Source organism: Pinus tabuliformis, chromosome X (genome assembly GCF_031772625.1).
Source record: "Pinus tabuliformis cultivar Carrire ecotype Pingquan chromosome X, CPIR1, whole genome shotgun sequence".
Classification (NCBI taxonomy): Eukaryota; Viridiplantae; Streptophyta; class Pinopsida; order Pinales; family Pinaceae; genus Pinus; species Pinus tabuliformis.
Genome location: NC_142308.1, coordinates 251,652,187 through 251,679,445, shown reverse-complemented (window position 1 = coordinate 251,679,445; position 27,259 = coordinate 251,652,187). Strand labels below are relative to the sequence as shown.

The 27,259-nt window shown below is 37.9% G+C and overlaps 1 protein-coding gene across 7 annotated transcripts in view; it reads left to right on the top strand.

Moving 5' to 3' along the window:
- The first annotated feature begins 8,011 nt into the window (after nucleotides 1-8,011).
- Nucleotides 8,012-27,259, top strand: part of LOC149139322 (WPP domain-interacting tail-anchored protein 2-like) — a 62,717-nt gene continuing 43,469 nt past the window's right edge. For 2 of the 7 annotated variants that reach the window (XM_089449203.1, XM_089449200.1), the window contains exon 1: nucleotides 8,019-8,375. The gene's annotated coding sequence lies outside the window, so the exon portion shown is untranslated. Of the gene's footprint in view, nucleotides 8,376-8,653; nucleotides 8,707-27,259 lie in introns of all 7 variants that reach the window. The other 5 variants (XM_089449199.1, XM_089449197.1, XM_089449201.1 and 2 more) reach the window with 4 other exon arrangements.

Here is a 27,259-nt window from a genome sequence, read left to right as displayed (position 1 = left end):
AACCCAATGTATTTGCGTTGACTCGACCATATACTCACTCAGGGTGTTCACTGCAAAGAAAATATTCGACCTAGTGTTAACCAAGTACATCAAGGATATGATCAATGACCTGTACATTATGGGATACACCTAATATGAATCTAAAGCATAATCACTCAACTTCTTTAGATTGGTCTTCATAGGTGTAGTCATGGACTTGCAGTCCATCATTTCAAATCTAACCTGAACAATATACTTCCCTTGTTCATGGAAGATCTCATAAGGTCTTTGCCACACCTCCAATCCTAAGAAAAATAGTACATCAGGCCAATATCCTTCATCTCAAACTCTGAGGCCAACTCTCTGTGACATTGAATTTGGTCTTCCTATGGTAATATGGCCTTATACCTCTATCACAGAAGCAAATCCTCTTGCCATTGCTACTCCCTTTGTCTTGTAAGCAAGTCCTTTTACCACTGCTACTTCCTCCATCACATAGGCAAGTCCTTCTATCATTGTTGCTTCCTCCGTCATAGAAGCATACTTCGTTGTCTAACATGGTCCCTTCATAAAAGCCATACTTCTCCTAGAGACCTCCTGTCTTTAAGTCTCTAGTCTAACAATCTCAATTCATGACATCTTCTTGGAAGGATGCCCCTTCCGCTTTTCTTGACTATCTGCTGGAAACTCTTCGATCATTTGGTGCGGTCCTAGATGTCCTTACAATTTGTTCAATCCCAAGAAACTGACCATCTACCAACTGGAGCAAAAATATTCTTATAGTCCCCTCCCTCTTTCTGGGAGAACCCTCTTGTCACAAACCTTGCTTGGTAATTCTCGATGTTGCCATGTACTACATGAATCATTACATTGGCAGTCCCTAAAATTCTCCCTTTCTACAAAAAACTCCACTCAGGAGGCCATAGAAGAAAAAAAATATAACCAAGCAAAAAATACAAAGAAAAGAGGCTAAACTAAAAAAAACACAATAGTAATAATCAAGGAAAAAATATGAAGTACTTATGTCTTGATTAAGGGAGAATTTGTTGAGGATTGTAGGGAATTGTCAATTCTCTCTTGATCCTAGCAGAAATCAATGAAGTCCATCTTCAATCTCATCAAGCTTGGATTCCTTTGTCTCCTTCCGCGGTGGATACTCATTGTTATCATCATCAACATTGACCATTTGTGCATGATGCTTTCTCTCCCTTTTCTTCTCGGCACACTAGGAGGCATAGTGTCCAAAATCATGACAAATGAAGCACTTGAACTTTGTCATATCCTTCTTCTTCTCCTCCTTGGGAACCAATGGTTAGGTTGGTTGTCCTAATACTTTGTTTAGTCCTCCCTCTCGAACACCAATCGCTCCTACTGAGTCTATGCCCGAGCCTTTAGGCCATACAAGAACCTACCCATCTACAAATGCAAATCTATAGCCTTTATTCTCTAGCTTTGAATTAGAGATTAGATTCTTCTTCAAACCTGGTACAAACAATACATCACTCATATGTATAAAATCTCCGAACTCCAACTAAAGTGGGGCTGTCCCAACTCCTTTCGCAACATACTTGACATTGTCTCCTAGTTCCACTTCCCACGCTGAATCCATCTCTGTCAAATCTAAGAGAGAATTTTGAAAACCAATCATGTGCCTAGAAGCACAATTGTCTACCAACTAGACATTATTTATGTTGGTAATAGTGTTTGAAATAGTGGAAAAAAAAACTTTTCCTCAACTCCCTATGGTTGTATAATAGCTCCCTTCTAAATATTTGTAACATTCTCTTCCATTCCGATACTTGGCACCAATTGGTAAGAGATCTAACAACCCATTCAAGCTATTGAACACATGTCTCCTGGGTTGAATTCAATGGCTTCTCTTTCAATAAGGCTTTGAAACCATGTTGAATTTTCTATAATATGCATAGTAAAAACTAATCTTCTAAAATGATAATTACTATCTAACGATCTTCAACCAATTTATCTCATGTCACTCATATCATTGAGCAATTATACACAGAAAAACCTCAATAGTAAATGCAATGGAAACGATAAACATCATAAAGAGATAACCATCCACAATAGAGGCAACAAATTTACCCTAAGAAACCCTACCTTGGAGAAAACCCAACAACTTTTCTTCTAGCACAAATTATTCTTCAAAAAGGTTTACAAATCAATAATTTGTTTGGAAATTTATGCAAATACCCAAGTAAAAATACTAGACAAATCTGGTCAAACTTTAGCAAGTCAAGGTTGGTCAAACTGCCTAAAATAATCAGAAGTCAACACTAGTCAAACTACCCAAAATCTGTAGTCAAATAAGTGTGGTCAAACTTGGACTTGCAGTCAGCTTTGTGATCAAATTCGACCCTGCAACTCTTGCGGTTAACTTCAATTCTTGCAGCTTGGTCAACTACGATCAAACTCAACTTCTACAGTTTGGTCAACTACAGTCAAACTCGACTATTGTAGTTCAGTCAATTGTGGTCAACCTTCCCTCCTTCAACTCGGTCAAAGTCAAGTCAATTTGTCCTCCTTTTGTCACACATGCTACTGCTCTAGAATAGAGACAATGTGATGATGAATGATCAAAATGAAGAGTCACATTATGTATATATACAAGTTGAATGGGTTGATTTTTGACCAAAGGACACACCCTTTCATGGTGGGGCCAACTTGTCCTTTTTGAGCCTACATGATACCCAAGTAATATAAAAATTTTATTCTAATTTTCACAATTCTTCTAGGTCAACTCGGGTGACCTCTTGGCATGTGGGAATACCTCCCAATGCTAGACTAAAATCAACACTTATCCCCACTTTTAAAGATAGGCACAATAAGGCTTTGCATCCGAGGCTTAGGGAAGTCATATTTCACTACCAAATTGAGGAGTTTGTGTATATGAGGGATGAGGATAAACCATTCCATTTTAAAAATTTTAGCTTGGTAGCCTACAATATCTTAGCTTTTCCATTAGCGTGTTGCTTAATCCCGAACTCCACGTCTTCCAAAGAAAAGATATCCTTTTGTACAAGAGTGTTTAAGATGTTTCTAGTGGTGTCTAGGGAATCATAAGATCCTTAAGATAGATATCCCAATTCTTTAAGGGGATCAAATTATTTTCTTTCGTTTCACAAAAAAGAATTTTCCTCTAAAACTTTCCATGCTCAACTTTATAAATACGAAGAAGATGCTCTTGCCTCCTCTTTATATAGGACCTTTTCTTCCTTTTGATAAGAGCTTTGTACATAATTATTTTTTCAGGCTTTAATGGTTTCGTTAGGAGCATCTCTAATCACTTTCCTAGCAATTTTACACTCATTATCATACCAAGGGTTAGAAGTTATATTTTCTTTTTATAAGATGCCCCAGTTAAGAACTTGTTAGTGGAAAGGGTTGTAGTAAAATTGTGGTAGATGTGATCAATGTTATCATTATACGTCAATAAAATTAAATCCTTTAAGAATAGATCCATTTCACTTATGTCAAAACGAACGTGCCTTTCACTCTCACAATTATTTTGCATGTAGTTGGTGTGCATGTCAAGGTTTAGAGTTAAGGTTAGAGGTTTGTGGTAAGAATCTGACTCGTGGATATTTAGGAGGTCAAAATTTATAATACGGTTGAGAACATGGGTATCAAATATCACATAATCCACAACACTTTTGCCAAGCCCATGAATACAAGTCATCTGGCTAGATGTTGGCCACTTATTAATTCCATTACAAATTATCATGTCTTGGGAACTACAAAGCTTGATTAGCTCGGTACCACATAAGTTCTCGATTATGTCTTTAGAATTTCTTTCGAATCTACTAGCTAGGTTAAATTCCTCATCTAACCAGAGGGGATTAAGGTGAGAGTTATTACTTAGAAGAGTATCTTGGTTGGTAATAGTTCTAGCATTGAAGTCCCTTAACAAAAGGATATTACCTTCATTCCTTGGACTATGAATATCATATTCTAAGGTATTGAAGGGGCAGTTCTTATCGAGGTTATTTTCTTATAGGAGGTAGAGTTCATAAGAGTAAAATAACAAATTGCGAGGTAAATTCTATTGGTGTTAAGAGTGAAAAAATTCGATCCAAATGTACCGATTTAGGGGGTCAATCTTATGGAGCTGAATGTGAGAAGAAATATTATTTTTTATATAACAAGCTATTCCACCAAAACCTTTACGGGAGGATTTCTTGTTCCAAGCTAACCATAGAATGAGTCCATCTATGTGGGGGAACCTAGATTCATTATGCTCCCAAGTTTCAACTAACAAAATAATATCAATATCTTTAGATTTAGTTACCGGAGAATCCATAGTAAAAACCATTTTTCGTCAACATTTCAAATCCCAACCGGGATCCATCATCAGTTCCTTTTGAATGTTGATAGTAGAAGAGCTTAAATAAGGTATTTAAATAGTTATGAGGAGAGAAGGATGAGATGAATGTCGGCCTTTTCAAATAATATTAATTTTGATTAATATTAATGCAATAGTAATAATATTATTAATTATAAATTAGGGTGTGAAATATTTATTATATATTTTTAATATATATTAGTATTTAATGAATACAATATTTAATATTAAATTTTAAATTATATTAGTATAGATTAATAATTAATATATTAGAATTAATTAATAAAAAATCAATATTATAATTAATTAATTAATAATTAATAATTAATATTGATAATTAAAATCAAAACATAATAATCGATATTAATAATTAAAATGGTAATCATAATAATTAGTAATATTGATTAATTATTAATATTAATTAATTAATATTAATATTAATTTCTAATTAGTAATATTGATTATGAATATTGATCAATTATTAATATTAATCAATATTAATTAATTAATTATTAATATTAATCCATATTAATTAATTAATTATTAATATTAATCAATATTAATTAATTAATTATTAATATTAATCAATATTAATTAATTAATTATTAATATAAATGATTAATTATTAATTAATAATTGATAATTAATAATTGATAATTAATAATTAATAATTAATATTGATAATTGATAATTAATATCAAGAACAAATAATTAATATTATAATCATTATTGTAAATGTTGTAATTAAATACCTAATAATTATTATTATTATCATACTTAAATTATTATAGTAATGCTACTAACTCCTAACAATTTTAGATTAGGAGAGGGATATCTACCCCTAGATTGCTATACCTGAGATGTATTGGTGATCTTAATTTCTCTGATTAAGGGAAGCCAGCTTCCACTAATCTCAATACCATTGTCTCTGTTGAGATTATGTGGATGTTTGATAATTTCAAGAGCTTCTCTAATCTTTCGCCTATGATGTTGTTCTTCCCTTGCGACAATTGAGGCGTTTTCCAAGCAGACATGGTGCTTAGTTTTTGAGGAATGTTCTACCAAGGCCGAAGTACGAGACCTTTCATTCCTAATATTAGCGCCATGTTCCTTGAGTCTTGTCTGCAAGGAGCGACCTATTTCACCAATATAACTTTTCCCACAAGAACAATTTATTTTATAGACTCCCTTAAGTTGATTTCTATCAATATTATCTTTGACAGACCTCATACCTTGCCTAATAGTTCCAAGTGCTGAGAATTGCGTGATTATGTTTTTCTTCCTTAGGATTTTAGCAATCTTATTAGTTACTCCTTGAATATAAGGTAGAAATACCCTACCATACTGAGGTTGGTCTAGAGCCTTAGGTTCATGAGATAACACCCTTCTTTCAACTTTCTCTATTGCTATTTTAATTTCTTTTTCTTTGTAGCCTATACTCTTAAAGGTTGAAACTAAATGCTCCTTTTCTTCATTCTGATGCTTAGGGTCAGAATCCAACTTAACATAGGAACTTTACACCATAGAAAACCACAACAATTCCAAAAGAGGATATGGAGTGTTCCTAATTGCCATTTACCACTCTTATTTTGGTCTCTATCTCCAATAATAATTTTCCTATTTCTAATGATTGCCCATTTGCTTTCTTTTCTTGCTTCCTTTACGTTTTAAACATCTTTCCTTAGTTCAGCTTGGTCTTTTGGAATAAGATCCCCATTTATAAAGATTCCTGACCTTTTTAGGCCTGGAGATTTATTAAGTATATACAATTTATGGTCATTATAACTTCCCTTAATGCGGATCAATTTATGTTTATGCTCAAGTATCTCTCCCACCCTTTTCGCTTCTATTAGATAAGTTGTTTGAATTTGTGACTTAGTTTTTAGTTGTTCTTTCACTATTTCTAATGTGTCCTTGTCGTTTTGCTTTTTTATACTAGCAATTATAAGCTTCAAGGCTCTTTTGTGGTGCTTATCATCTAATTCAATTAGTTTATTCATTTCCTCTTTTATGGGTTTGATATCTAGTTTATTCTTTGTGCTACTTAGGGCCGAATTATTATTTAGTTTTTCTTTTAATTCTTTAATCTCGTCTCTCAAGGTGCAATTTTCTTCAACCATTGATTGTTTTTTGTGTTCTATTTCTTGCATCCTATCTTTCATTCCTTGGAGTTCAATCTCGAGTGCTATCATTTTATTTTCTAATGATTTGTAGCTATTGTCAAGCCTTGTGGATATTTCTAGCTTATGTTCCATAAGCCTTGTAGATAATTCGAATGTATGCTCTATAAGCATTGTAGATAATTCTAGTTTATGTTCCCTTTCTCTTTCTTCTCTTCGCTTTTCTAAAGAGTCAATATGATCATAAAGACTCTCTAGGGTGATTTTGCTTAGCCTCCCTTTGCTAGATGGAGGCTTAGAAATATGGGAAGAAGTACTCATAATTTTAACAAATAGAACTTAGTAGAAAAAGAAAGAATAGGTAAAAAGAAATTATGCACTTGGGATATTTGTGGAAAAAAATTCACCCTAGCCCTGAGTATTAGCTGAGGAGCCACATATTAAATTCTCCAAGAAGCCGCAGAGATATAGAGAAGCCACAAAGCATTAAGGAGTATTCACCACTGAGTCGCAGAGACAAGGCTTGATACCATATACGAGGCACAATGATAATATCACTACACCACAAAGCCACATAGTTTATATCACGACACCATAAATAGGGTTCACCATTGACCCATAAAGACAAGGCTTGATGTCATATACAAGCCTAAGAGATTATTAGACCATATATCGACCCTCTCTAAGATCATTGTCTTTGCACCAATATAAAACATTTAAAGTATATGAGCCAAAGAGATGATCAAACCATATACCAACTCTCGCTAAAATTACTAACTCCACAACAATATAAAACATTTAAAGTATACCATCCACAAATCTTTACACAAAGTATACCAAAGCTTTGGAGATACAATTTATGTACAAAAGCTACATAAATATTATACTTTTAATAAAATAATGAAAATTATTTAAAAATTATTAAATAAAAATTAATAGTTAAAATGATATTTTCTTTATAAAATAAAATTGTTTTTAATTAATAAATTATATTTTTGAAGAATTCTTCGGCGAAAATCATATGGAGAAATTTTTGTCGAGTGGATATTCTGCCCTATCTATTTAAAGTGCATAGCCAGATCTACTCATTCAACTTGTTTTGATGATGAACCACACTGGTTGGTTCGAAACGTGTCGACAAAAATTTCTCCATGTGATTTTCGCCAAAGAATTCTTCAAAAATTTGATATAGATCACAAAAGTCTCAATTCAATAATAAATTGTAATTTAATTATTAAATATAACTTATATATTGAGATGATTTTCCCTTTGAATAAAACAAAGCAACTTTACTAATATATTTGTTATAATTTTTTTTTACTAAAATGTATATCTAATGAATGTTTACCAATATTTTTAACATACCAATATTTTTAACATAGTTTGTTTTGCAAAAAATTAAATGTAGACTAACCACAATAAACTGCAACAATCTACCTCTATACCACATCCTTACCAACCATGTAAATAACTTTTCTTAACAAACCTCATAAAACCACACCTAACCATGGATTGTGAGCCCGCACTAATTACTTCGGTTTGCCTGCTCAGGAATTTTAAGAACCACTTACAAATTCTCATGCAACCTCAGGATTTCAAAGTCGGTTATGGCAATGGAGATGAAGAGGCGCTTCTTTTTATAAGGAGCCCACCTGCCTCCTCCAGTGCAGTAAAGAAACGTTATATATACCACATCTCTTTCCACCTGCCAAAAGATATATACCACATCTCTTTCCACCTGCCAAAAGTCTTCTGAATAGCCACAAGCCATGATGGGAGGCCATGTGGAAAGAAACCCAAGTGTTCGTTTTTGCCGTTCAACCTTCGATAAAGAGGAAAAGGAGGAAGAAGAAGCGGCTCGTTCCTGTGCATTGCTCGCAGATTACATTGGGAGCAACTGTTAATCGTTGCTGTTAAAGGTAACGAATTACAATTTCATTAAATTTTGAAACTAGTTAAAAAAGCTTGTAAAAATCTGTTACTAGTTACTGTTGTACGATGGACTACAGTCTTATCATTACACTACTTTGATTATCCGATCCTCTATTGAAGTTGCAGTTGCACTCTCCCTACAAGTTGGATTCCATTTTATAAATCTGTGCGAACTGGTGCCATCTTCCTTTTGTGCTTTGCATTCTTATCTGTCATCTCGACTTCACTTCTTTAACAACTCTAATTCACGATTCACCTCGCTCAGTGGTTGGATCAAGGGCGGTGGGAGCGAGTGGAGTATGCGAAGCGAGCACTAAGGTTGGTTTATAGATCTCCCGGGAAGAGGTGTTCTTGTCCTTAACTATGCTTTGAATATGTATCTGGAACTTGCTATAAGCTATAGGTCTCCCCCCTGCCACAACAAAAGGCTTTTGGCTCTCTCATGTGTATGTCCTCTTATACTTGAAATTTGGATTAGGTTTTGAATTATAAGCAAGTGTTTTAAAACGAAGTAACAACGAGAGCGCAAATTGCTGTAATTGCTTCGGGTGCAAAACATTGGGTTATTGTTTCAGAATCCCAAGGAATGGCATAAAGTTCTAGTTCTAGTATTCGATTAGCTGCACAAGCATGGGTTGACCTTTATAGTACTGTTTGATAGCGTTGTCAAAACTCAGGGTTGAGAGGTAACTTCATGCTTATTAAGCACCCACAGCCATTGTGAGGTTTGGGAGGAATCAACCAGCAACTTGCGAATTTGGATCATTTTGGTCTTTTGATCGGGATACCTCTAACGCACCTGTCCAAAGGGAGCTTACAAAGTTGTTTAAGGGAGTGGTGAATCGTTAAAAGTTAAAACCTATTATTTTGCCTCTTCCTTGAAGAAAAGGCATGCCTACCTATGCAGACATGAGATATGATGATCTGGGAATATGACAATGTAATTGCATCAATCCTCAACTGTGGGTGTATTCATTATTATTACTTTGCTGTATATTCAGTTGTCATCTAATGTCATAACTGTTGTGAAGAGTTCACATTCATTTATTCTTAGAAGCTTCAAAAAACTTCCGATCAAATGGCCCAACTCTCTCTATGTTACTGGTTTCACTTAACACTTTTCATAACTCAGAATTCGATCTTTTCTGCCAGTATAAATCTTCTAATACAAACAATATGGACAATAATACGAGAGGTGCCCGGACTCTATGGATTTCTGAATGTTTATCAATGACCACAAAAAGAGGGATGTTCAGAAATGTTATTTGAGTGGCCAAATACAAAAATTTAAGAACTGTAACTTAGATGAGCTGGACCGAAACAAGGAAGGATAAATCCTCAGGTAAAGTTGTAGCTTGTCCTTGAAATGACCTCCCCAATCTTCAAATATTGCAGGTCCTTTGAGTTTATTATGTTTATGGTTGCAATGCCTGCCTATGGTTGCTGGAGCTTGCCACAGCCGAAATGGAGCCCCTGCATCATTCTTACTATCTACGTAGAGCAAGTTTCTCAACATGTCCTAGATAGATTTCGAAATATAGATCGGATTTTCTCAAATTTTCTAATAGTTTTTGAAGTTCATCTATTGTTTCTTTGGCCAAGATGTGAACATACATCCTGCTCAATATAAAGTCAGGTCTTTCATTGTTTTTAGGATGTTGACTAAGATAAGATTATAATTATTAAGGTAAGAAGCAGCCAAGATTTTATTCTTTAGGTCGTTGCACTGTTGAAGCCATCTATTTTAGAATGATAGATCTGTCTACTTATCATTATTGCCATTAAACAGCAGGCTTTAACCTCATATGACCAAGGCAAATTACTTCCCATAACTATTCAATCACTGTTATTGTTGAAACATGACCATATGGTTGGTTGGTCAATCCAGAAAAACTTTGAATTTGAATTTGTTGAATTTTATATCATCATCAGAGCCCAGCTTAATATAATGTTGTAAAACAGACTCACTGAAATAGACCAACAATAATTCTTTCTTTGTTGAATATAAATCTGCCTAACTAGAAAATAGCATCGCAACATGAAATTAAAGTATGGCAGACCATTCAAGAGGCTTAAGCTCCACTAATTGTCCACTGGGAGGACTGATCTAGGATACACTAGTTTATGCCTATGGAAAATATACTTATTTTATCGATCTGCCTATAAATTTATATAAGAATTTAATCCAGATTTCTAAAAGGGTGCTTAGCTGGTTATATCAGCCCTTTACACTCGTTACAAGGAGCTGCATGCCAAATGAATCATGATCTCAATAACATGCATGCAAGGCTCAACTGCATGCTAAGTTAATTGTCACGTGACACGCATAAATATCTCAATCTCATTTGTGCAAGACTCCTCATGTAACTTAATTTTATTAGTTTACATTTTGCTCAGAAATCTTTCTAAATCACCGTCAGCTATAGCATGTCGAGCAGCTCCATTCAGATACTGTGATTTGTGCAGCAAATTGTTTGGCTTGTTGGAGAATAATTATTATGGTCGTCTTTCTATTTTTGTCAAAGGGAGTTACATGTGGTGTGTGCATTAGTGCAGGCAATTACACCTTGTGGAGTGGGGGCAGTGTGGAAAAAGTCTGGAAAAAATCCCGATTTAATCCTAAAAACGCGATTTTTTGAACTAAACGATTTAATACCCCGACTTTTTCGCGACTTTTTCACAATGGAAAAAATCCCGATTTTTTCCTTATACTCCCGATTTAATCGGGAGTCGACCCAAAAAGTCTGCCTCCCTTCCCAGGCTGCGGATAAAGAGGTCGCAAAGGTGAAAACACTGTAAATTGAAGCTTCCATCCATGCATTTTAAAGTTATTGCATTGTATTGTTTGTCATACTTCTTGCGAGCATAGCAGTCTCATTTGTCATCTGTTAGTTTTGAGGTTAAGATATGTTTTTGTTTTCCAAGGAAAAACAAATCTTTATACTTCATATTTCTAGTTAGAAAGCAAAGTATACATTGGCTAAGCCTCCAGGCTTTCAGTGATCTAGACTCTAACAGCCACTGCCCCTTCAAAAGATTACAAAAGTACCAAAATGACATGCATACAACAGTCTTCCGTAGAAAGAACCCCACACCATCAAAAACATTGTTACAGTTGTTGAATGCTTCCAAAAGAAACAACGAAGAGGAGGTCATGAAGATCAAATAGCAACAACCTGTCCAAAAAAACAAAACCAGTGCCTCAAAAAAGAACCCATTTTTCAGACAGGAGCAAAGTACCTGTGAAATCTTGTGACAACAAAGATCCTTCCTGCAATGAGAGCACGTTTTGAAAGAGAATCTTCTTTAGTGGTGAACTCCCTGAAAATGTGGGCAAAGGTTATGTATCAGAAGTGGATTTTACCTCCAAGAGTTTTTGAATAATAGATGCCAAGGCTAGGTTAGTAATCTGACATCTACTGTTTTCTCAGAAAATAACCAGCTTGGAGTCACCAAGCGTTAATTTTCACATCTACTGTGATACTCACTGTAAATTTTCATTGGACCTACCACCTAACACCTTATTACCCAAGCAGAGTACAATTTACTGAATAAATGCATGACTTATTTCTTAATACAATTAGCGGAAACAAAAATTAAAAGGGGAAGAGGATCTCAGTGACTGATTACTTTATGACTTTTAGATGACTCATGATATACATTTATTATATTTTTTGTTGATATTTTGACTCTTGAGAGTTGAGACTCAGACAGGACCCAAAATTCAGGAGTTGATTCACTATTTTGATATGTGATGTAGCATTAGACTTCATATACATATTATATATTATCTTTCTTTACATGTTTATGTGGAAATGCATTTATTTGATGTTGTGGATACTCTAGATGTTTAAAAAAAAATTAAAAATGAATAATTTTGTGTTTTTTTAATTTTGCCGACTTTTTGCCGACTTTTTCAAAAAACTCCCGACTTTGACGAGTTTTTCAACTTTTGGACCCTTGCCGAATTAATCCCAACTTCGACTTTTTCCACATTGAGTGGGGGTGCATTCATATCCTTGGGAGTTACACATGCTAAAGAGGGAGAACTATTCTAGGAGGGACTCTTTACATGGGTGGCAAGATTAACACTAGGAGTTACACTCCAAGTGTGCCACTCTTCTCTAAGGGGCGCATCATTGATCGGAGTTACACTAGTAAATGGAGAGATTCCTCCTGAGGGCGCATTGAACTGGGGGATCACTTTTCAGTTTGTAACTTCTTTCTTCCCTTAGTGTATAGTAGCAAAAGGAATTTTTTGTTTTGTTTTGGGTTAGAGGGTTGTGTGTGATACCAAGCCACTGTAGCTGATTATTTTCTGAGTAACAGTGAGAAATGTGGTTGCTGTTACACATTTAGAGTATGTTGATTTTTTTGTGTGCAAAAGACATCTTATATACATAGAAAGAATATTTAGAAACAATAGAAGAAAAAGTGGAAGGGTATATACAATGGACATCATAACCTATTTTGTAATGCTACTAAATTTGTAGTGATTTCCGGACTAACACTGTAATGAGCGTGTTCTGTCCATAATACTGAGATAAAACCAGAATAAGCTATGGGATCTAGAGATTGGGGATTTTTGATCAATAGAGTGCCATTGGCCTGGAGCTATACTGTAGCTCATCCTACCACATGGTACAAAATACAGATAGTGAGCTAACCTGATAAAAAACAGAGTTGCACCTGAATCTTTCAAAGAGTGAATAAAGCCAGAACCTGCAAGCACTGCCATATTCTAGAAAAGGTAGTACAAACTAGAGAACAACAATCTCCAAGCAATGTAGCACACCAGTAAACCCTGCCTTTGTTAAAATTGGCAACTAGGGCCAAACTCCATGTGGGTTGTTTTATTTATGGCAGCTGATATTTTTCCTAGATTCCTATTGTAGAGAGATGTAGGATTGATCTAACGATCATCCGATTCCAACAAGTATTTATGGAGATATGAATTTATTTGTATTTATTCGACAAATTGTCAAGGTCGGCCAGCAGCTAAATCTGTGACACACATGCCCAGCACATCATATAAGTACAAGTGAGGTTGAGTCATTATCCACTCATCTCATCTCAACTCATCTTCTCTCTCCTCATCTCATTGGGCCAGCGAAGGAGCAGCTTCTCTCACACGTGCAAGAAGAAGGACACATTTTTTGTTTAGGGCAGCGTTGACTTTTCTAGGGCTGCATTGACCAAGCGAAGGACTATTTTGTGAAGCGTTGACCAAGGGCTGTTTGGGTGCTGCGTTGACCAGCGTTGACCAAAGCGTTGACTGGTTAGGGCTGACTGCAGACTACTGATCTTCTGATCTTTGACTGCTGTTTTGACCATTGACCAAGGGCTGTTTTGGGCTGCCGAAGTTCGCTGTTGAAGACTGAGTTCTTCAAGGTTGACTAGGGGTCAATCTGGGGCTGTTTGACTAAGTTTGACTTTGCTGATTTAGGGTTTGCTGCTGTTGTTATAAAATTACAGATTTCTGAATTGTACTATTTCTCTCTGCTGAACTATTGAAGATTAAAGAAGAATTGATCAAAGGGTTTCCCCGCATTGGGATTTGTCCATGCTGAAGACAAGCTTCATGAGAAGTTTGACTATCACGGATGGAAAATGTCTCTCGATTTGACATTAGAAGAGCAGGAAGTGTTGGACCATGTGAGGGGTAGAATCGTTGACCCTCCATCAAATGCATCAGCTGCTGCTAGGAACAAGTGGACCAAGGGAGAAGTCAAAGCAAAGAAGATCATTCGGGACTCTATCGACAAGTGCCTGGTGGCCTATGTTTTTGAGCTGACCACCTCCAAGGAAATCTACGATAGACTGATACGCTTATTTAAAGTTAATGATGCAAATCAAGTTTTGTTCCTTAGAAATAAGCTGAAGGAAATTAAGAAGGGCAAAGATGAGAGTATGCAAGCATACTTCTTAAGGATCACCGAGATCAAGAATGATCTCCTATCAATTGGGGAAGTCGTTCTTGACAGGGAAATGACTATCACAACTCTCGGAGGGCTCCCATCTGAATGGTATATATTCAAAACCACTTTTTTCAACAGTAATGTAATCCTAGGATTTGAGGAACTGATGGCGAGATGTATTCAAGAAGAAACAAGGATGGAAGAGCAGGAAATGCCTGCACTTAGAGGCAATCCCGTTGCATTCTCCCCTCATGCTAAAAGGAGAAACAATTCCGGGGCTAAATCTAAAGGAAAGGCTAGATCGATGGGTGGAAGAGAAGGAAGATGTTACAATTTTAACAAAATGGGCCACTATGCAAGGGAGTGCCCTAATAAAAAGGACTCATGTCATGACGATGATCAAAATCACTCCCGAGGCAATCAAAGGAATGGCATGTTCAATGGTAAAAGGAATGCTGGAAATCAAGGAAGTGGTCAACCCTCCAAGAAGGCAAGAAACTCCAAATATGAATCTACCGCAGCCTCCTTGCAGCGGCCAGTTGCCCTAGAATTTCGGCCCCTATAGTTGCCCAAAATTTTGCCCCCTGCAACAAAATGCCCAGAAAAATTGTGAACTAGAAGAAAGAGACTGTGTCCACATGTGCGAGTTTATGAGAGAGAGAAAGAGAACCAATTTGTCTTCTTCTTCGTCCTATTTGTCCTTCTTGTCCTTTACTTGCTTGCCTATAAATTGTCTTGTGAGAGAGATGCGAATTGCCTAAGTGGAGGAGGTTGAACTGTCTTTATATAGTGATCTGTCTTGGCCGAATGGATGTGTCTTTTGCCAGGGCCGACTTGACTTGGAGGGAGATTGACTTGACAACTTTTGGAGCCAAAAATTACAATTCAAAAATTTCAATTTTTCTTCTTTTAAAAGTCACAATGGGACTTTGACTCAAAATATTTTTTTCTTTTGACTCTAGCATTTAAAATATGCTTTATAATAATAAATACAAGTACATCAAGTGACCAAATATACATTATGAAGTCCAGTGCTGCTGGGAAGTGCCACCCTCCCTCGAATTTGTTCCAAAGCGCGCTCTGCTTGGGAGTGACCTCAGGAGTGCACTCCCTAAAAAAATTTGCACTCTCTGTTTTTTAGGGAGCAAATGAGGGAGTGGTCGGGAGCGTTTGCTCCCTAACCGCTCCCTTTCACTCTCGGAGCGAAATTTTTAAGGAGGGAGCGGTTGGGGAGCGAACGCTCCTAACCGCTCCCTCCTTAAAAATTTCGGTCTTGTCGGCGAAAAAGGAGCGCGATACACAGACAAGGAAGGGGAGGGAAAAACAAGATAAGAGGCCTTCCTCCCGTCCCATTATTCACCATTTGCACAGTGAGAGAGCAAGAGAGGGCTTTTGGAATTAGAGCTTGAGTTAAGGAGGGGGACTGAGAGAGTTTGAGAGGGTTGATTGGGAGCTTGAGGAGCTTGCAAGGGGAGATTGGAGCTTGGGATTGAAGGCCAAAGAGGTAGGATGTATACTCTAATCTAGCATTTGTGTTTTTTATATGTTCGTTGCTAAATGAAAATGTTCTCTCCTCTCTTTCCCATTCCCATTCCTCCATTTTATTGCAGGCTCAAAACTTCAAACATCATGGCTATATGGCTTGGCATTCTCTTGTTGTTGGTTCCGTTTTTTGTTATTATTGTGTTGGAGAGTAGAAGAAGGAGGGTTGATCATGATGAAGAGGACGAAGAAGTGGGTTTTAGTGGATTTGATGAAAACCTTGGAGAGGAGTACCTTGGTGAGGAGGAAGAGGAGAGTGGAGATGATGAGGGCACAAAAATGAAACCAGACCAAACCCCATTGTGGAAATATGTTTCTAGGCTTGAAGGAGGGAAAGGGGGTGGAACCACTAAATTTACATGCCTCCATTGCAAAAACACTTACACAGGTTCATACACCCGTGCTAGAAGGCACCTCTGTGGGAAAAGGCCATGGGATGGAGATAAACAAATAAGAATCAGAACTTGTTTAAGTGTGTCAGCACCACAAAGAGCCAAATACATAAGGGAAGAGGAGGAAGCCCAATACAGATCTAAAAGATCAAAGGGTGTCTTTGAACATGATAGCCCACAATCACATGCACAAAGAACTCCATCAGCATCCTCCCATGGCAGTGGATATGGAGGCACAAGAACAAACATCCCTTTAAGGCGTAGAACCATATCATATTTCCTTGACAAAGGGTGCAACAATGATGTGGATTCAAAAATTTACTGGTTTCTCTATGCATGTGGAATACCATTCAATGTTCTTTGCTCACCTTATTGGAATGAAATGGTTTCTGCCATTAATGATGCCCTCAAAGGATATAAGAGCCCTGGGTATGACAAGGCTAGAACTGTGGGACTTGATCATGAAAAAGCAAAAATAACACATTCTTTGGGTAAAATGACAAATTCTTGGAGTGAGCATGGGGTATCCATTGTATTTGATAGATGGACAAATGTAAAAGGCAAGCCATTGATAAGTGTTCTTGCTGTGCCTAATAATGGTGCAATCTTCCTTTCAACATATGATTACTTAGAAAAGTTCAAGACTGCCATCAACATTGTAGAACCATTACTTGAAACAATTGAACGTATTGGGCCATACAATGTCATCCTAGTCATCACTGATAATGCTTCTAATTGTAAAGTAGCGGGAGCAATTATTGAGGATAGATACCCCAACCTATTTTGGTCTGGGTGTTTGGTTCACACAATGAACCTTTTGATGCATGATTTTATTTAAAAACGAATAACCTCAATATAGATGGATTGGTGATTTGTACAAGAGAGGCAAGAGTGATAAAATTTATTGCCAATCATAACAATACCCATGGGCTTTTCCGCAAGCCCTCAAGTTTGGAGCTGTTGAAGATTGTGAAGACTAGATTTGCTAGTTATTACCTCACCTCTAGGCGCCTCTTGAAGGCAAGAGAGTCATTGGCTAGCATGGTATCAAGTCAACACTGGCAGGTATTAAGGGAAAGGGCTCCAACTGTAGTTGACAAGCAAGGTTTTGAACAGGTGGAGGACACCGCTCTTGATGGTATGTTTTGGGCACGTGTGAGGGAAGTTTTGCAATTCACCAAGCCCATTTATATCATGATTCATTTTGCAGATACAAATAAAGCAATGATTGGGGAGGTGTATGAGCAGATGGATAACATGTTGGGGAAAATAAAAGATATTGTTTAGGAAAAAGATCCCAACTTGTATACAATGATTCACAATTGTTTGTGTGCACAGTGGAATAAACTTAATGTTCCACTACAGGCCTTGACATATATCCTTATGCCAAAATACTACTCTACATCTTGGTTGGGCCAACCTGCACCTAAAGGATATATGAAAGCATTAGACAAGTTGGTCCCTGATAAGGAGTGTGTTAATCTGCGTCTAGAATTAGGCAAATACTTTAGTTGCTCTGGTTCTTTTGGTTCTTTGCATGCAATGGAAGATAGAGACATATTTGATGCTATCACATGGTGGGAAGCATATGGTGGCCAGGGACTTTTGCCAAAATTGGCAAAAAAAGTGCTTTCACAGGTTGTAAATAGGTGTTGGAGCACCTACAGCTTCATCCATAACGTGAGAAGAAAGTTGAAACATACTCAATAAAAATCGGGCAGAAAGCTTGGTTTATGTGCACTACAACTTGAGGTTGTTGAGTCAATATTATGATCAACTTTTTGAGGATACATCATATAAGACTTGGGACAACAACCCAAAGGACAATAATTTGGAGGATGGCACTATACATCTAGAAGAATTGGAAGCAAACTTTTGAAAGATGACGATGAAGCAACAACAACCATGCTACCCCCACCATCCAGTAACAGTGCTCGAGTTCCAACAATTGTTCCTTTGTTGCCACCACCTCCATCTACATCCTCACGTGGAGGGCACAAGGGCATGTGCCGTTTGGTTCTCGTTGTGCGACTATGCGGGAGGAGACTCCTAGAAGACCACCATGACCTGATCAGAAATTAGACATTTCTCGTGGCAAGAGGCCCAAACATTAGCAATAGATAATATATTTACTTGTCTTTTCTAGTTTCTAGTAGTTTTTATAACTGTTGACTCTTTCATATTTATTATGATATTTATTGTTAACAATATATGACAATTTAAGTTTGAAGTTGGCAATTATAACTCATTGGTAATGAATTATGAATATGATGCTTCGTGAAAGTTGAAACTTTTCATTTCATGTTAGATATTTTTTGTTATACTTTGGTTACTTGGTAGTGGTAATGGTTACAAGTACAACTTTAGTGATCAATGATGATAAATGCTATATATTGAATTTTGAAAGCTTGAAACTTTAAGATTGATGAATCATGAGACTCGATATGTTGTATGTTTTTTTTTTATCGGTAAAAAACTAAACTATTAAATTATGTACAGAGGTTGAAAATACATCATGGTGAAACCAGTGAGAAACAGGCTCTGGGTATGACACCCGAGAGCCGATGATGCACCAAACACAAAAGCAAGAGCACGCCCACGCAGGGGCACCAGACTAAAACCGCAACTGACCACAGGAGCAAGCCCATGCATGGGCACCAGACTAAAAACCGAGACTGAACAAAGGAGCAAGCCCACGCATGGGCATCAGACAAAAAGGAGATTGACCACCAGAGCAAGCCCACGCAGGGGCATCCGCCATTTCATCCCTTGCAGGGGAGACTGTCCTTACCCGATCCATTAACAAAAATTCCAATACAGAGATGACAAAACAGAAAGCAAAAGAGACCATAAGCTTTGAGGTTAAAACTGAACCAAAGACAAACAGCAAATAAGACCAGTAGACCAGGCGAGAAGCCAAAAGAACCTTGTGTGTGGGCATCTTCATTCGTCCATTTGCTCTTCCTCAATCCGGCACCAGCCATAGGCTTCTCTTTTAGCATCGGTGGGAAAAGTCGCTACCTCTTCCCCAGTTTCCGTCCTTTGAACGTTCTGAGTTTGCTTAGCATTTTCCGGGTCTGAAGCCGGTCCCTTTACCTCCTGCTCCTTCTCAGCTTCAGGAGCCTGCGCTGCTTGCCCCGGGTTGACATTCGTCCGCTGCCTTTGTTCATCCAAGGAGTCATCATCGTCTTGGGCATTTTCGATGAACAGGATAGAGACGTGCGCACTGATCCGTGGATTATTTGTGGAGCTGGTGAAATTGAAGATGGCGGAGCCGAAGGCTGGCAAGGTAGCTGAGCTCAAAGCCCCTGCATCCAAGAATTGACTGGAATGGAGGGGGTTAGCTCCAGTAGAGCGAGCAATATTGCAGTGGCAGCAATGGCCAACATTGTCCCCGTCATGCTTGCGAGAGACTCCCCCTCTGGAAGTGCCTCGACGGCTAAGCATACGCTGTCGAGGTCTCACCATTGAGGGAAAAGAATTCCAACAAACCGCGGGATAAACCAGACTCTCTGCTACCAGAGTCGAACGAGTGATGAGCCCGTCAGACAGAGAATATATCCCTACGAAGACAGAGAGGCCAGTTGTCTGCATAACCACCAACATTCCCTGTTCATACCCTGTTTTATCCCTATCGTCCTCACCTACCCTGCTCGGGATCACATCCGCCATAACTGTTGCCATCATCTGGGCCGAATTACCTCTCTAGGCATTTACTGTCCCATGCCTCTTTACCTTAAACCGCCTGCGTCCTTTCCTGGTGTTTATCGCGGGTGCCACGTGATGGCCGAAGGTCGGCATGTGTCCAGCCACCCACGCCTGTCCCATCTCATATATCACCCGCATCCGAGGCGATATGTTGTATGCTACTAACTTGTGGACGTGGTTGATGAAGATTATAACTTCTAGATGATTGATGTTATATGGTTCAATCCCCATGTTTTACACTTTTTATATCTAATTCATCATTCTACATGTTTTTGTTTGTTGAAGGAAATGTAACTAGGTTCGGTCTTCATAAATGTACTTTTGATATTTGTATTTATTCAAGAGAAGAAATATTATTTTTATAATATATGTCGATGAGTTTCTTGCTCATTGAAGTAGGCCTAGCACATGTTAAAGTGCTATAGGTGAGTCAAAGAGTCAAGAATTATGTTGAAGACCTTAAGGGTATGTTACATTATGTATATTTATGTATAAAAGTCAAAGAAGACACCTCCAAGAAAAGTCAAGTCTCCTCCTAGCAAAGACACCATCAAAAGAAGAAATGGCACCATTAAAAGCACCCATCGAAGCAAAGGAAGTCAAGTCGACCTCAAGGCAGCAAGTCGGCCTAAAGGAGGGACAATCCTCTATATATAGAGGCTGTCCACTCCCTCAAACGACAAGCAACTCACTTTGAAATCAGCGAAGATAGAGGACCGAAAAAGAAGCCGAGAAAGGGACAAAGAAGGAGCCTCTAGTGCAACAAAGAAGCAAGAAGGAAGAGCGAAGGTTTTGGGACTGTTTTAGGGCCAATACCAACCACACGTGCAAAGAAAAGGAAGGGCTATCTATGGTTAGGACAGCAGCAAGTCACCTCCCAACATACCTCATCGTTTGGGCTACAAACTAGGCCTCCTATCCAAGTGAAGAAGGAAGGACCTCAAGCGAAGGAAAGAGGAGCCATATAACATCAACAAGACCTCTCACACGTGCGAGAATTAGGGCTGCAGTGCTGTCACACAAAGCCTACAACTATACATCAAGAAGGAACTCTGTTGGTCAAGAGAAGGAAGGAGTATCCTTAGGTGAAGGATCTCACTAAGTACAAAAGATAAGTGTCTCTTCTAGAAGGACTACTAACAATGGAAAGAAGAACGAAGTGTCAGAAGGAGGACGAAGTGCCGGAAGAAGGTGGACAAAGTGCCGGGGAAGCATAGTGTGGAGAAAAAGGAAGGACTTGACTTGTGCTTGGAGGATCTTCTAGTCAAGGGTCTAGGGTTTGGCATTGATCAAGAAAGAAGCTTCAATAAGAGAAAACTTATCGAAGGGTTTTCCTCTCAAGAGAAGAGAGGTTTTGGCCCTGGCAGAGAGCCAATATCTTGTGTTCTTGTTTTATGTTTTTAACAGCAGTTTGATGATGTACACATGCATGCCTTAATAAGAGAAGAAGAAGATTAAGCTAACAAAGACAAATTGTAAAAAGACTTCACAAGTTGTTATCTAGTCCCGAAGAATCACTCTACATCTCATTGCCCTAGATTCTTCAACATGGTATCAGAGCTAAGGTGACACATCAAGGAAAGGGCATCTCAAGAACACTCATTAAGGAAGGACATCTACAAAAGTTGAAGCATCAAGCCAAGAAGTCTCTATCACATCAAGTGAAGAATTTCAACCCCCACTCCGGTTATCAATTTTTCCTTATCAATCCATGCATTTAGTTTTAAATCCAAGCATGATAAAAATTCTAAAATTTGGAGATGATAATATTTTCTAAAAACACAAATTCAAAGATTTCACAACTACGGAAATTGCAGAAATAAAACACAGCAAAATTATGACAGCCACACACAGAAAATAACATAGTAATTTTTGGTCAATGTGACCTTGGAAAAACCCCCTACAACTCCTGGGGAAAACTAGTTTGAGAGCTCTTCTTTATTTCTGAAAATGCTTTTACAGAGAAACTAAAATACACAGTAAGAATTCCAGCAACCACAAATTACAACTTATCTCGATTTCCATGCTTGAACTTCTCCTCGAAAATCATGCCCGGAACCTGATGTACGAATTGTACAGACCATACGGATTTTAGCATTACGATTACCTCGAAATTCGTGCCCTTGCTGTTGTCCCTCTTTCTCGATTTCCGTTCTTTTCTCCCACTGTACGGTTTTGCCTTGGGATGTGTGCCAATAAATGTTGTTGCCCAGATTTGCTGAAATGTCTTCTCGCTGCTCTCCTTCACTTCCTCACTGCTCAGAAATTTTCCCCTTGCTCTCTCTTCTCTTTCTCTCAAATGCTCATGAAAGAATGAATTGATCTTTTTCTTTTCTCTTCTCCTTTTACTCTCTAAATGACCTTTTGGGTTACCCTAAGATCTAATGGCTGAGATTCATTTAGATCTAGGGATGAGAATAAATGTGCATTTAATTCTCACTTTCTATTTTTTTTTTTGTAAGTAAAGGTATTACCATCTTTTTTCTTTTCAATTATATCAAACAGGGCAACCATATACATTGTTCTGGTGGCCTCACCCTGCCCCTAAGGGAAACCAGGTCTGTTGGCCACCTTAGATTGTTATAGGCATTCCAAAAACAAAATTTTGCTAGTCTGTCCATATTGGCTACATACACCAAACAGCTGAAACTACTTATCAAACTACTTATACGCATCTCACTTTCTATTTTTAACTCACCCACTTAGGTTTTTATTTCCATAGTCACTTTTTCACTTTCTAATTCTTCATTGACTTTAATAAAGTCACCTTTAAATTAGAATGTGACTTTACCACTTATAAAGTCACTTTTAAATTAAATTGACTTTATCACTTATAAAGTCACTTTAGGAGAAAAGTACAAATAAATTTGGACACTTTCCCTAGGCCAAAGATCAAACCCTTAGGGAACCACTTGTCTTCTAGTACCCAAATTTAAACATCAAGGACAAGAAGGTCTATCATTTGTCATTCATCAGGGGAGACTACAAAGCTAGAAGAAGAGCCTTATATAAAGGCACCTACAAAGAAGAGCAGATCAAAGAGGGACCTACATCAAGCCACAAATCATCAACCAATCCCACTTGGAGAAAACATCTTGAGGAACATCAAGATTCATGGAAAGCAAGCCATCAAGACTTCAAGGAGAAAAGAAGTTAACTACATTTCAAAATCTATCAAGTATATGTCCCTTTCTGAATATACATCAATGTGTTTTTGCAAGGAAAGCAACAAATTGGTAGGTACCAATAACTTCCTTGCATGGAAGAAGAGGACTGATCTACTTCTCAAGGAGAATGAACTTCTAGAACATATCAAAGGGAATATCATTATCCCTGCTAAGGAACAAACTCAAGCCTTAGCCAAGTATAATAAGGATGAGACAAGAGCTCAAAGGATTCTAATAGAATCTATCAAGGATTCTCTCATTCCTTATGTCTCCAAATTTGAGACATCAAAAGAAATTTATGATAAGCTAGTAGAGCTATTCTCGGTATCCATAGTCAGAGAAGTGATATCTCTAAGAAATGAATTGTATAAGATGAAGATAACAAAGGAAGGAATAGCTCCCTACTTCATGAAAATCTCTGAGATGAGGGATCAACTTCAAGAGCTAGGGGAAGTCATGTTCGACAAAGAAATGACAACCGTAGTACTCAATGCTCTACCTGAGGACTGGGGTAACTTCACATCAAGCATATATGCCAAGAAGGAAGCTACCACACTAAGTGAAATGTGGTCTCTATGCAAGACAGAGGAATCCAGACTCAAAGCTAAGGAAGATGTGGGATCAAAGGAGCAAGCATTTGCTACCATGGCCAAGAGAAAGGGAAAATTTGGCAAATTTGGTCCACGAAGAACAAACAACAAAGACATGTCCAAAATCCAATGTTTTGGATGCCAAGAATATGGACACTACAAAAGGAATTGTCCTAAACTTAAGAAGGACAACAACAACAAGAGAAAAAGGGAAGAAGCTCATATGACTCAAGAAATAAAAGAAGACAAGAAGCAAAAGAAGGAAGATCCTTCGGATCTCTACTATGACTAAGTCTACTTCTTTACTTAAAGTCTTCTTTCAAAGTTTTGAGTAGTATAGGAGCATGTAGGAATAGAATAAAATTGCATGGCTAGAAACATCTTCTAGAATCTAGAAGCATGATGTACATAGAGTTCGAAATACTCATGTAAAAGGAGCATTTATAAATAGAACTAAATGCTAGGTTAGAAATATCTTCTAGAATATAGGAGCATGGTAGATATAGCTCAAGATATTCATGTAGAAGGAGCATAACTAGAATAGGACCTCATCCACAATGAAAGAAAATTGATCATGATTAAGAATCTTAGGAGACCTCCATCATCAAAAGGAAAGAAACATTTGCAGGGTAAGGGTCTTCAAGATCCTATGATGGAATCTTCAAAAGAAGATTCATAAACAAAAGCAGATGTCTCATTGGGAATCCCAATCATGGGATTCAAGAAAAAGATGATATGAAGGCAAGCTAAGATGAAGCAAGAAGGGCCTCACCAAGGACAACGAAATGAATCTAAGATGATTAAAGGAGAATCAAGATGAGGTATGTATGCATCAACGTTTAGTCATGTTATTATATGTATATTATTGAGTCATGGGAATAGTTCTATAACATGATCAAGTAGGGAAGAATCTCTTTCACCAATGACATGCTCAAAGGCATGTACTACAATACAATGAAGGTCAACAAAAGGAAATACTCACATAAGGAGTATAAAATTGTTGACTAAGAAGCATGTGAAGAAGAAATGCTGACCAATCTTAGAAGCAAACAATGAAGAAATGATCCCACGAGGAGTGCAAAGTGGTTGACCAATCTCTCCATGAAGAAGCAAATGAAGAAAGAGATCAAGCATGTGAAGAACACCATGATCACAAAGAATCACTATTTGACAAGATACATTGAAGACATCTCCCGAAAGAAGGCATGACAACTTTGACAAAGGAAGAAAAATATCAAAGGACCCTTGACACCTATGAAGGCCTTGGAGATATGAAAGATGCAGATAACTAATTCTACTCTACGAAGATGTCATGATGAAAAAGCCATCCAACAAAAGCACCATTTAATGTTGAAGCAATATCAGGATGAAGTCATGAAGGGCTACTAGATCAAAGCATGGGAACAAGCAAGTACAAAGAAACATCCATGTGAAGAGTAGTCCGAAGCATAGACAAGATGACAAAGAATGACCAGATGACAAGAGAACCTGATATATGACAAGAAGGCCACTTTCCACGAAGGAAGCAATGACATGAATAACCAGGAAGGAAAGTGATCGATGGATGGTGCCCTACCAAAAAGGAAGTTCGAACAAAGACTTCATGACATCGAAGGAAAGAAGAAAATCGAGTAGCTGAAGGACCCACGAAGAAGAAGTTGCTGATGTATGGACAAGTCCCTAGCTAAGAGGGAGTTCTGACAAGTTCTCAAAGGAACTTGGGTGTTGGAAATAACACTGAGAGGGGGGGGGTGAATCAGTATTATCAGATCAGATAAAACTTTTCAATTTCATACTCAGAAACATATACGCGACTTCAGATAAGTGAACCCGCGTGTACACGCGACTGTGTCTAATGCAACTAGCGTATACCCAGAGATCTTATAATTCAGTTAGCTTAATCTTCGGTAAATGCATCAGAACATTATTAAGCAATTTAACAGTAAACAGGCGCAGTATAACAGAGCAGAACATCACACAAGAGCCATACACATGAACACCATGATATAAGGTGGAAACCCAATGTGGGTGAAAACCACCTGCTGCAATTCGTCTCTTTCTTCTTTAATGAGAAACTTCTTTTACAATGTACTGGTGCAGTCCTTTACCAGTACGCAGGCTACAACCTGCAGAGGGCTACAACCCTCTCTCGTTTTCCAACTACTTCTGGAAGGGAGTTACAACCCCCTCAGCTCTTGTACTAGCTGATCCATTTACTAGTACGTAGGTGCTGACCCTACAACCGTATCACTGAAACCCTGTCATCAAGAACACAGAACCCAAACCAGAATCCAGAACTCTGCAACAACCACCAGAATCAGCAGCAACCTGAAATATTAACCTTTATCATGCATACGCTACTTCACTGTACCAAAACCGCGTGTATACGCGCTTTCTCCAAAGGCAACCCGCGTGCAGATCTAGAAATGATTACTTCTGCCTTTGCTGTCAGATCCGACCCTTACCAAGCGTCCCGAACAGATAACCAGCAATACCAGATCCTCTCACTGCGTCAGACACTCATAATCCATACTCCTTTGCCTAGTGATCTTCTCCTTATATAGCCTTAGGCCTTGTTCAATACCAAGAGCCAAAACCATAGAAACACAATACCATCAACCTCGAAACTAGGGATCAACACGTCCGTCGAGACATTATGGTCCAAAACCATAGGCACAACTTCCAAGGTCTAACTACTACGGACCAAAGGTACTTTTCACATGTACGCGCTTTTACTGAAGCCATCCTGCGTGTACACGCGGATTCTCCTTGCTGAACCTGCGTATATCTCTTTCTTGTCCTGCTGTACTGAGATCTGTCCTCTGATCAAGTTGCCATCACCTGTACCAACCTCTGAGCACCTGTACCAACCTCTGAGTGAGTTGCCATCAAGGACAACACTTGAAACATAATGCCAACATTGGGCAAGTTACCTGTCAAAGGAAACTTGGGCATGTCTTCCTCATTCTGGAGGAAGGAATAGACACAACATTCTTGTCTTCACTTGTGAAGAAAGAATGGGAGGATTGGGTAATCATCTGGCATCCGATACTCTTTGAGGATGTGTAGGGCATCCAAGACAAGAGTAGGCAAGAGGACCGATATTCTTTGAGGGCTGGGAACCCAAGATAAGAATAGTCCTAGAAGGTCATACTCAGTGAACACCCAAGTGGGTATGTACCTTGAGAGACAATGACTATGGTGTCTATATGTCATTGGTCTCGCCAACATTGTGCTCTGATCTATTGAGAGATAGAGCTGTCAGTCAAGGCCTTGTTGTGGATACAATGTTGGTTACTATGATGCTATAACAGATGGATTGCCAATCTGATTTCTCTTATGTGAATTCTTCAAGATTGATAATAGCCAAACACCTTGTAATGTTGTATGAATACCTCCCTAGTTAAGAGGGAGTGTTGAAGGAAATGTAACTAGGTTTGGTCTTCAAAAATGTACTTTTGATATTTATATTTATTCAAGAAAAGAAATACTATTTTTATAATATATGTCAATGAGTTTCTTGCTCATTCAAGTAGGTCTAGCACATGTTAAAG